The sequence below is a fragment of the Triticum dicoccoides genome, chromosome 7A, assembly GCF_002162155.2.
Source record: "Triticum dicoccoides isolate Atlit2015 ecotype Zavitan chromosome 7A, WEW_v2.0, whole genome shotgun sequence".
In the NCBI taxonomy this organism is placed as follows: domain Eukaryota; kingdom Viridiplantae; phylum Streptophyta; class Magnoliopsida; order Poales; family Poaceae; genus Triticum; species Triticum dicoccoides.
In genome coordinates, this window is record NC_041392.1 from 743,500,839 (window position 1) to 743,507,761 (window position 6,923).

The window sequence follows — 6,923 nt, forward strand, 5'->3', positions numbered from 1 at the left end:
AATGTACCATTAAACATATACGTATATACTGTAGTAGATAAAGAAGCACCAAAGAAACATGAACGATATGGGACATCCCAAATCAGGATAAACAGACTTCAAAGTATGGTAATAGCTTTATTCTTTTGTTGCAGGCATTTGATGTACCAGCATTGATTTACGGTGTCTCTAAATTAAGCTGCATCGTGCTGAGAGTATTCTAAATCATAGATGTTCTCCAGAGTTCACTATGCATGACAAATGCAATCAGTAAAACAGATTACATATGAAGTCACTCTAACTTATTTTACGCATCGGCCTGGTGGGATGCTTTAATTTGTTCTTACGAAGTTTCCTCGGGGGCTTTCTCATCGCCCTACTGCGCCTTGATGTACTTTGTGATGGCCTCAGCAATACGAGCGAAAGTGCTGGCGGTGATAAAGGATGCGTTGCCTGTGTGCTCGTCCTCAACTTCATATTCCACTGTTGATCTTATTATACATGTCTTATCTGCATCTCCGACAATCTCTAGTCGTACCAAATAACTTCAGAAATCCTAGGTCGAGGAGACCTCCTTCTATTACCAGTGCCTCCTTGACAAAGTTTTCATTGTCAATCTTGATGAACTTCTCTTTCTGGTATTCCAATCCAGGGATTCCTAGCATGAAGTAATCACCAAATTAAAATAACTACCGGCCTAAAGCTAGGAGTTTTGGGTGCATATTCCGAGAGGAAAACAAGACCTTTCTGGTCGGAAGTATATGGATTCAGATTATAACCAAGAGGAAAGGTAAGACGCAAGACTGTCCCAACACCACCATCTCCAGCCACAAGCTCGACCTTGGAGAGCACGTCAGGAAGCAATTGAGGGATCAACTGGCCCAAAAGGAGGCCTCCATAGACCTCCCACACCTCGGCTGCCCGGAGGCTACTCATCAACTCATGGCAGAGGCTCCCTTTCATTGCTTTTGGAGTAATCTTGCTTTTGTCGACCTCTGTGTGGCTTGCCAACGAGTGCGCCGGTGTACATATATAGATTTCATTTTGTGTGCAATTGCTGGGTACTGCATTCTGAGAATATATTGGTTGGGATGTCAACCGTAAGCATCACATTGTGCTTTCCAAAAAAAAACGTGTTTATACAATATAGTCAACCATACTATGCCACATCAACATCAATCTTGTTATTATTCACATTAAAAAAACGTGTGCAGGGAAATCTTTTCCTGGGGTACTAGTACCCCCTCTGTCCCTACTTACATGGTGTGGTGCGCATGTATTTCTACATTCAGCTTTGACCAGGTTTGATCATCAAAATGTGGGTTATGTGCTGCATAATTATACCATTAAATTTGTCGTTAAAAAATAACTTTCAACGGTTTAATTCTTCCTCCTCTTGTGTTTCTCCCTTGTCTTGCTCTCTTTCTACGCCCGGGATATGCAAATTAAGCAACTCTTCTGCACGGCCTGCAACATCAGTTTGGAGAGCAGAGAGAAACAGATAACCCAGAGAGATATTCAATGTTGGAGTGCAACTTCAGCAAAATCACTATCGCCGTGGCGATACTGTTATACGAAAACAATCTTGTACGGTGATGTGGAGCGGTTCAAAAGGCTGGGAGAGTTGACTGCCAGGTTTTACAATTAAGAGGGGTTGATTGGAGTTTTCTTAATTGGTAATTGACTTGGAAGTGGAGGATGTCTTATTTTAGCTAGGCATACGAGTTAATTAATTAGGTCCTAACTAACGATGGGAGCTACTAGTAGGGTACCTTGACCAGGCACCTTCGCATAAATTTCAGCAACTGGAGTAGTAAACAATAGCGTAGGAGCTGAATCAGGGCTACAGGTAACGTAATTACTAGGGACAGAAGACCGTCATGACTTAATTTACAATTGAACGAGCAAAACGAGTCTAGCAGCTGCAGGCCTCAATTGGTGTTGCTCGTGATTAGCACACTGCATGCATTCGGTTCATAACTGAATTTCCTGCTACTGAAAAGGAAGAGAGAACTGTTAGCCTGAAGACAGGGAGGAGGACAGGGGGAGCGGGTCGAATTCAACCCTGATGCTGTTCTTGGAGAGAGCACAGGGGCAGAGGAAGGGAGAGGGGATCCACCCGTCGCGGCGTCCCGTCGAGCAGCTGGCGTTAGGTGACATCAACTTGGCTGAGCGTGATGCACACATTGGCACATTGTTAAGTGTGCATCAACTTGGCTGGTCGCACTTATTAGCTAGCTATGAGAAGACTTGGGTACGGATCGATGCCGTAATTAAGGAGCTCATCGATCGATGGATCCTTTGCTCACGTTAACCGAACATCGAGCTTGACACTAATAGCACATTGGGGTGGTTTGTATCACTGATCAAGATTACTAGTAGCATATAAGTTCAGCAACTGGTGTAGTAAACAATGGTCTCGCAGATAAATTGGGGATACAGGTAACTATCATCTGCATGGCTGCACAACTGAATCTGCGTAACTGATCACTCACCTTTGTTTCAAGCTGAACTGCCGACCACTCCAGAGTGTGAAGACGAGGCAGTGACAGGCCGACAGCAACCTGCTTCGCCGCACTGTTTAATTTCTTCAAGCTGCAGACCACCTCAGCTGACTTTGTTGGTGAACAGAACACACACTGTGCATTGCATCAGATCCGCTGTTAAAATCCCTGGCAACTGAAAGGGGACGGAAGTATTACAAGCTAATGAGAGACTAGACTGAATCTTGGGAGGGGATTGGCGGGACTGCGGATGTGTGTGACGGGCGTGCCGTACGTAGCCAGCGATATAAGCAAGCGCGGCGAAGGAGGAGTCAGGGAGAGGGCTGGATCCAATCCTGATGCACTTCTTGAAGAGGGCACAGGAGTGAGGGAGGGAGTTGGGGATCCAACGTTGCGCCATTCCGTCGAACAGCCGCCGCGCAAGCGTGTGTTCGGTCGATCGAGATGCATAGGGCCGGGCGGGGGCGGGGCACGGGAGTAAGGGAGTGGCCGGGGAGAGGCGTCGCCGTGGATGGGATGGTTGGGGGCGGCGACGACGAGGTTGTTAGTGGGAGGGGAGATGATGAGTCCGTCGCCACAATTAATTAAAAAAACTAGAGATTATTGATAAGAACATCTACAGCAGGCCCCCAAGCCGGCCTCAAACGCCCGGGTGTCACGAAAAATCCGGGTCTTAAACGTCCGGCCTAACCGACACCCCTCATATCTAGTTCAAATATGGGACGGATATGAGGGCGTCCAGGCACGTCCGCCACATCCGACTGACGGCAGGGTCCCACACTTTAACCCTTGAAAACACGATGGTCTTAAGCTCTTCTCCTCCGCCAGACAGATGTCGTCGCGTGGTGCCGCTCCGGCGGGCCGCGTAGTTCCTAGTCCGGTTATTAAGTCGACCGGCAGCATCGAAATCCTACCATCCACATTTTTCTCCGTTTGTCCGTCGTCGCTGTCATTTTCCACTCGCCCCGTCCACCTTGTAGCCATGCCCACACGCCGCCGGGTGAGGAGCCATCCATTTCTAACGTCGGAGCGCCGGATCAAGCTCCTTGAGCAGATCCGGGCAAGGCATGAAGCTCGTATCGCCGCCGGACTACCTAAGGCTGTAGTGGATTCGAAAGAGGAGTTGGCGAAGGAGCAGGAGGGTGTGGGGACGCAAGCGACACGGATCTGCAGTCGGAGCAGCATGCCATCATCGATTCCTTCCGCTCGGAGTCGGCTGCGGAGGAGGCAGAGATGCTCGCCTATATGGATGAAGTCGAGCAGGAGGAGGATGAGCCGGAGCCCTCCTACCCGCCCAGCATCGTCGTCGTCATGGACATCTTCAACGACGAAGATTAGTTAGGATAGTACGTAGGATTTTTTTTTTTGCATTCTTTATATAAATCCAGGGGTTGAAATAATAAAGACTCGAATGCAGTGTGGCTAATTTGAGACGTGATCGGTTACTGCCCGCGGGCATTTGAGGGGACGAATTTGCAAAGTCCGGCTATAGATGCTCTAAAGTATTTTAGTGAGATATATAGTTGTAATTAGATTAACAATATGTGAATCGAAAAGAAAATACATAATTGATTGTATTTATTATTCGGTACGTGTAGAATATAGAGGAATCCATTTGACTTTGGGAGGATATGCTCCTGCCCGTTATAAATGTTTTTCATAAACATTAAAAAAATATCAAAGTTATATGTGCTTACTGTCACACCTAAATGCTACCTGCGAATTTTTAGTGAAAAAGTTTAAGCATTTTGACGTAATGTGTCCTATGTGAAAAAACAAATCGAACGTCAAATGTTACTCTTAATTTTATTTTACATTGACGAAGCACTGCTATCCCATCCCATTTCTCATGAGAATTATCAAGCATGCCTGTTAGACTATCATGAACGTCTATAAAAAAAATCAGAATTTTTAAACTGTATTTACTATTTGTTTTGAATTTTTTGTTCATCCGGGGGCATATGCTCCCAGAGGCGAAACGGCCCCCTTAATGCTGGCCTTTTTTTTATACATGGTGACATGACGATGTGTTCAATGTGGCATAGTTGCACGCTAAAAGAAATGTTGAACTATCAGTATCAAATGCACTCATAACGTGTAATTTACTTTGGTTTTGTGAAGCATCTAGATGCTTTTGACCAATTTCTTATTTGTTTTTTGTCAGTTTTTTGCTTGATTTATTTATTATTTATTCTTTTCTTTTAAAAAATCATGATTTGTTTTTCAAATTCATCAACCTTTTTTATTTTTGAAGAATTTTAAAATTTCAAGCTTTGTGAAATACTTCTGAATTCACAATTTTTTTCAATACATGATTTTTTCCTTCAAATTTATGATCTTTTTAAATTTGGAATTCATGTACCTTTTCCAAATTTGGGATTTTCTGATGTTGCTAATCTTTTTTCAAATTCATGAATTGTTTTTGAATTGACAAACGTTTTTGGAGATTGTAAACTTTTCAAGTTCATGAACCTTGATTTTATGATCTTTTTTCAATTCCATGAATATGTTCAAATTCATGATATTTTTCAAAAATTAAAAAAATATCGGTTCTTTACTTGGATAGAAGACGAGCCATGCAACAAAATAGGAGGGGGAAAACTGGCTGGTCGAGTGTGGCAGACTTATTACTGGGCCGGCCCATGCAACAGTATGTTAGTGTGTTTTTTTTTTTTTTTTGCGAAACTGCCTGTTAGTGTTGTTGCTCAAAGTGCCGCCTGAAGCGCTGTAGAGGGGGTGCCGCTATGTGCCGCACATGGCTGCCACGTCTACAAGGTGGTTGTGGTAGGCCAACTCATGTGGAATTCGCTTGTCGGGCTGATGTGATGCTGACATCACTAGAATTTCTTTTTTAAGCACTCAAAAAAAAAGAATTTCTTTTTTTTACTTTTTTTAGATTTTACTTAAAATGAATATATTTCAAACCTTCAATTTACTTAATAAATTTAAAAATACAAACTTGAATTTTATAACATAGTATAATAAAAATAAGTTGATAATTTTAGTAAAAAAATGGTTGTGACAAAAAAATGTTCCCATGTGTCAAAAAAATTTATGCGGGTGCGACTGTTTTTAAAAAATATGTATTCATTTTAAATAAACTTTCATAATGTCAAAAAAATGGTCCCTGCCAAAGTGCAAGTCACATTTGATGGAAACGTTCCTGCGCTTGAAAAAATGTTTATAATATTTTATAAAATATATTTATAAACTTAAAAAAATGATCAGGTAGGTTAGAAAATGCTTAGTTCCATTAGAAAATTGTGTCGTGACATTTTCAGAAATATTCACGTGTTTCCAAAATATATCAGTTAAATTTCAAAAATGTTTATGCAATGTATGAAAATGTCCACGCAGTTTAATAAATATGTTCATTGTCATTTAAAAAACGTTCAATGTGTATATGGGAATATATTGTCACGTATTCAAAAAATTGTTCAAAACATGTATTTTTTGAAATGAATATCACATATATTTGAAAAATGTCCAGTGTGTATCGAAAAATAGTTTCGTGTGTGCTCTAAAAATGTATATTTTGTACTGAGAAAAGGTAGACATGTGTTCAATATAAAGAAATCATATAAAAGCCGACATAAAAAAAGGATAGCAAAGAAAACCAGAAAAGAAACAAAACAACCAAAGTAAAAAATTGGAAAAAAATCAATGAGAAAATATAGAATGAAAAGTAAAAAAAATGAAAAATGAAAAACCAAACAAATGAAAACCAACAGATAAAGAAAACAAAAGAAAATACAAAAGGAAAAAACCGAAGATAACTGGTCGACCGAACCTAGCAACCATATCACTAAACAATTTTCTATCAAAATGGGCCAGCCGCACATAGGCGATTTCCTTTTAGAAACCGACACAGGCATGCAAAGGTCGTCTTATTCAAAACCTCAATCATCACATCCCCTCTCTCCCACTTCACACCTCGGAACACACTGTTTTTATAGAGAGAAAGGCGTTTTCCCATCTTCTTAACCTGAAATCAAGGGGTACCCCGGGAAGAGATCCAGTGGAGACAGCTGGGCCTGTAGCTCAGAGGATTAGAGCACGTGGCTACGAACCACGGTGTCAGGGGTTCGAATCCCTCCTCGCCCACAGCCTTCCAAAAGGGGAAGGGCCTTTACTTTCCCCCTGAGGGTAGGGACACATAGGTGTCACGATGTAGAAGTGCTCTCGACGCAGCAACCCGCTCGCCTCAAGGCCAGCTGGGCCGCACCACTAGATATGTGTGTTCTTTTCTTTTCTCCAGTGTGAAGATCTTTGTTTTTTTTTCTTGTTCGCTTTCCTACTTCAATTATGTTTATATTTCCACATCACTCATCACAAGAATATTGTCTACGCATTATTATGGGACTGGTGGACAGCCCGCAACAAGATAAACGCAGGGGAACATGCCAAAACTACGGAGGAGTTATGTTACTTTATTCGTAA

The 6,923-nt window shown here is 42.0% G+C and overlaps 1 pseudogene; it reads right to left on the bottom strand.

Moving 5' to 3' along the window:
* Nucleotides 1–309: 309 nt before the first annotated feature.
* Nucleotides 310–942, bottom strand: LOC119328818 (annotated as a pseudogene).
* Nucleotides 943–6,923: the final 5,981 nt, after the last annotated feature.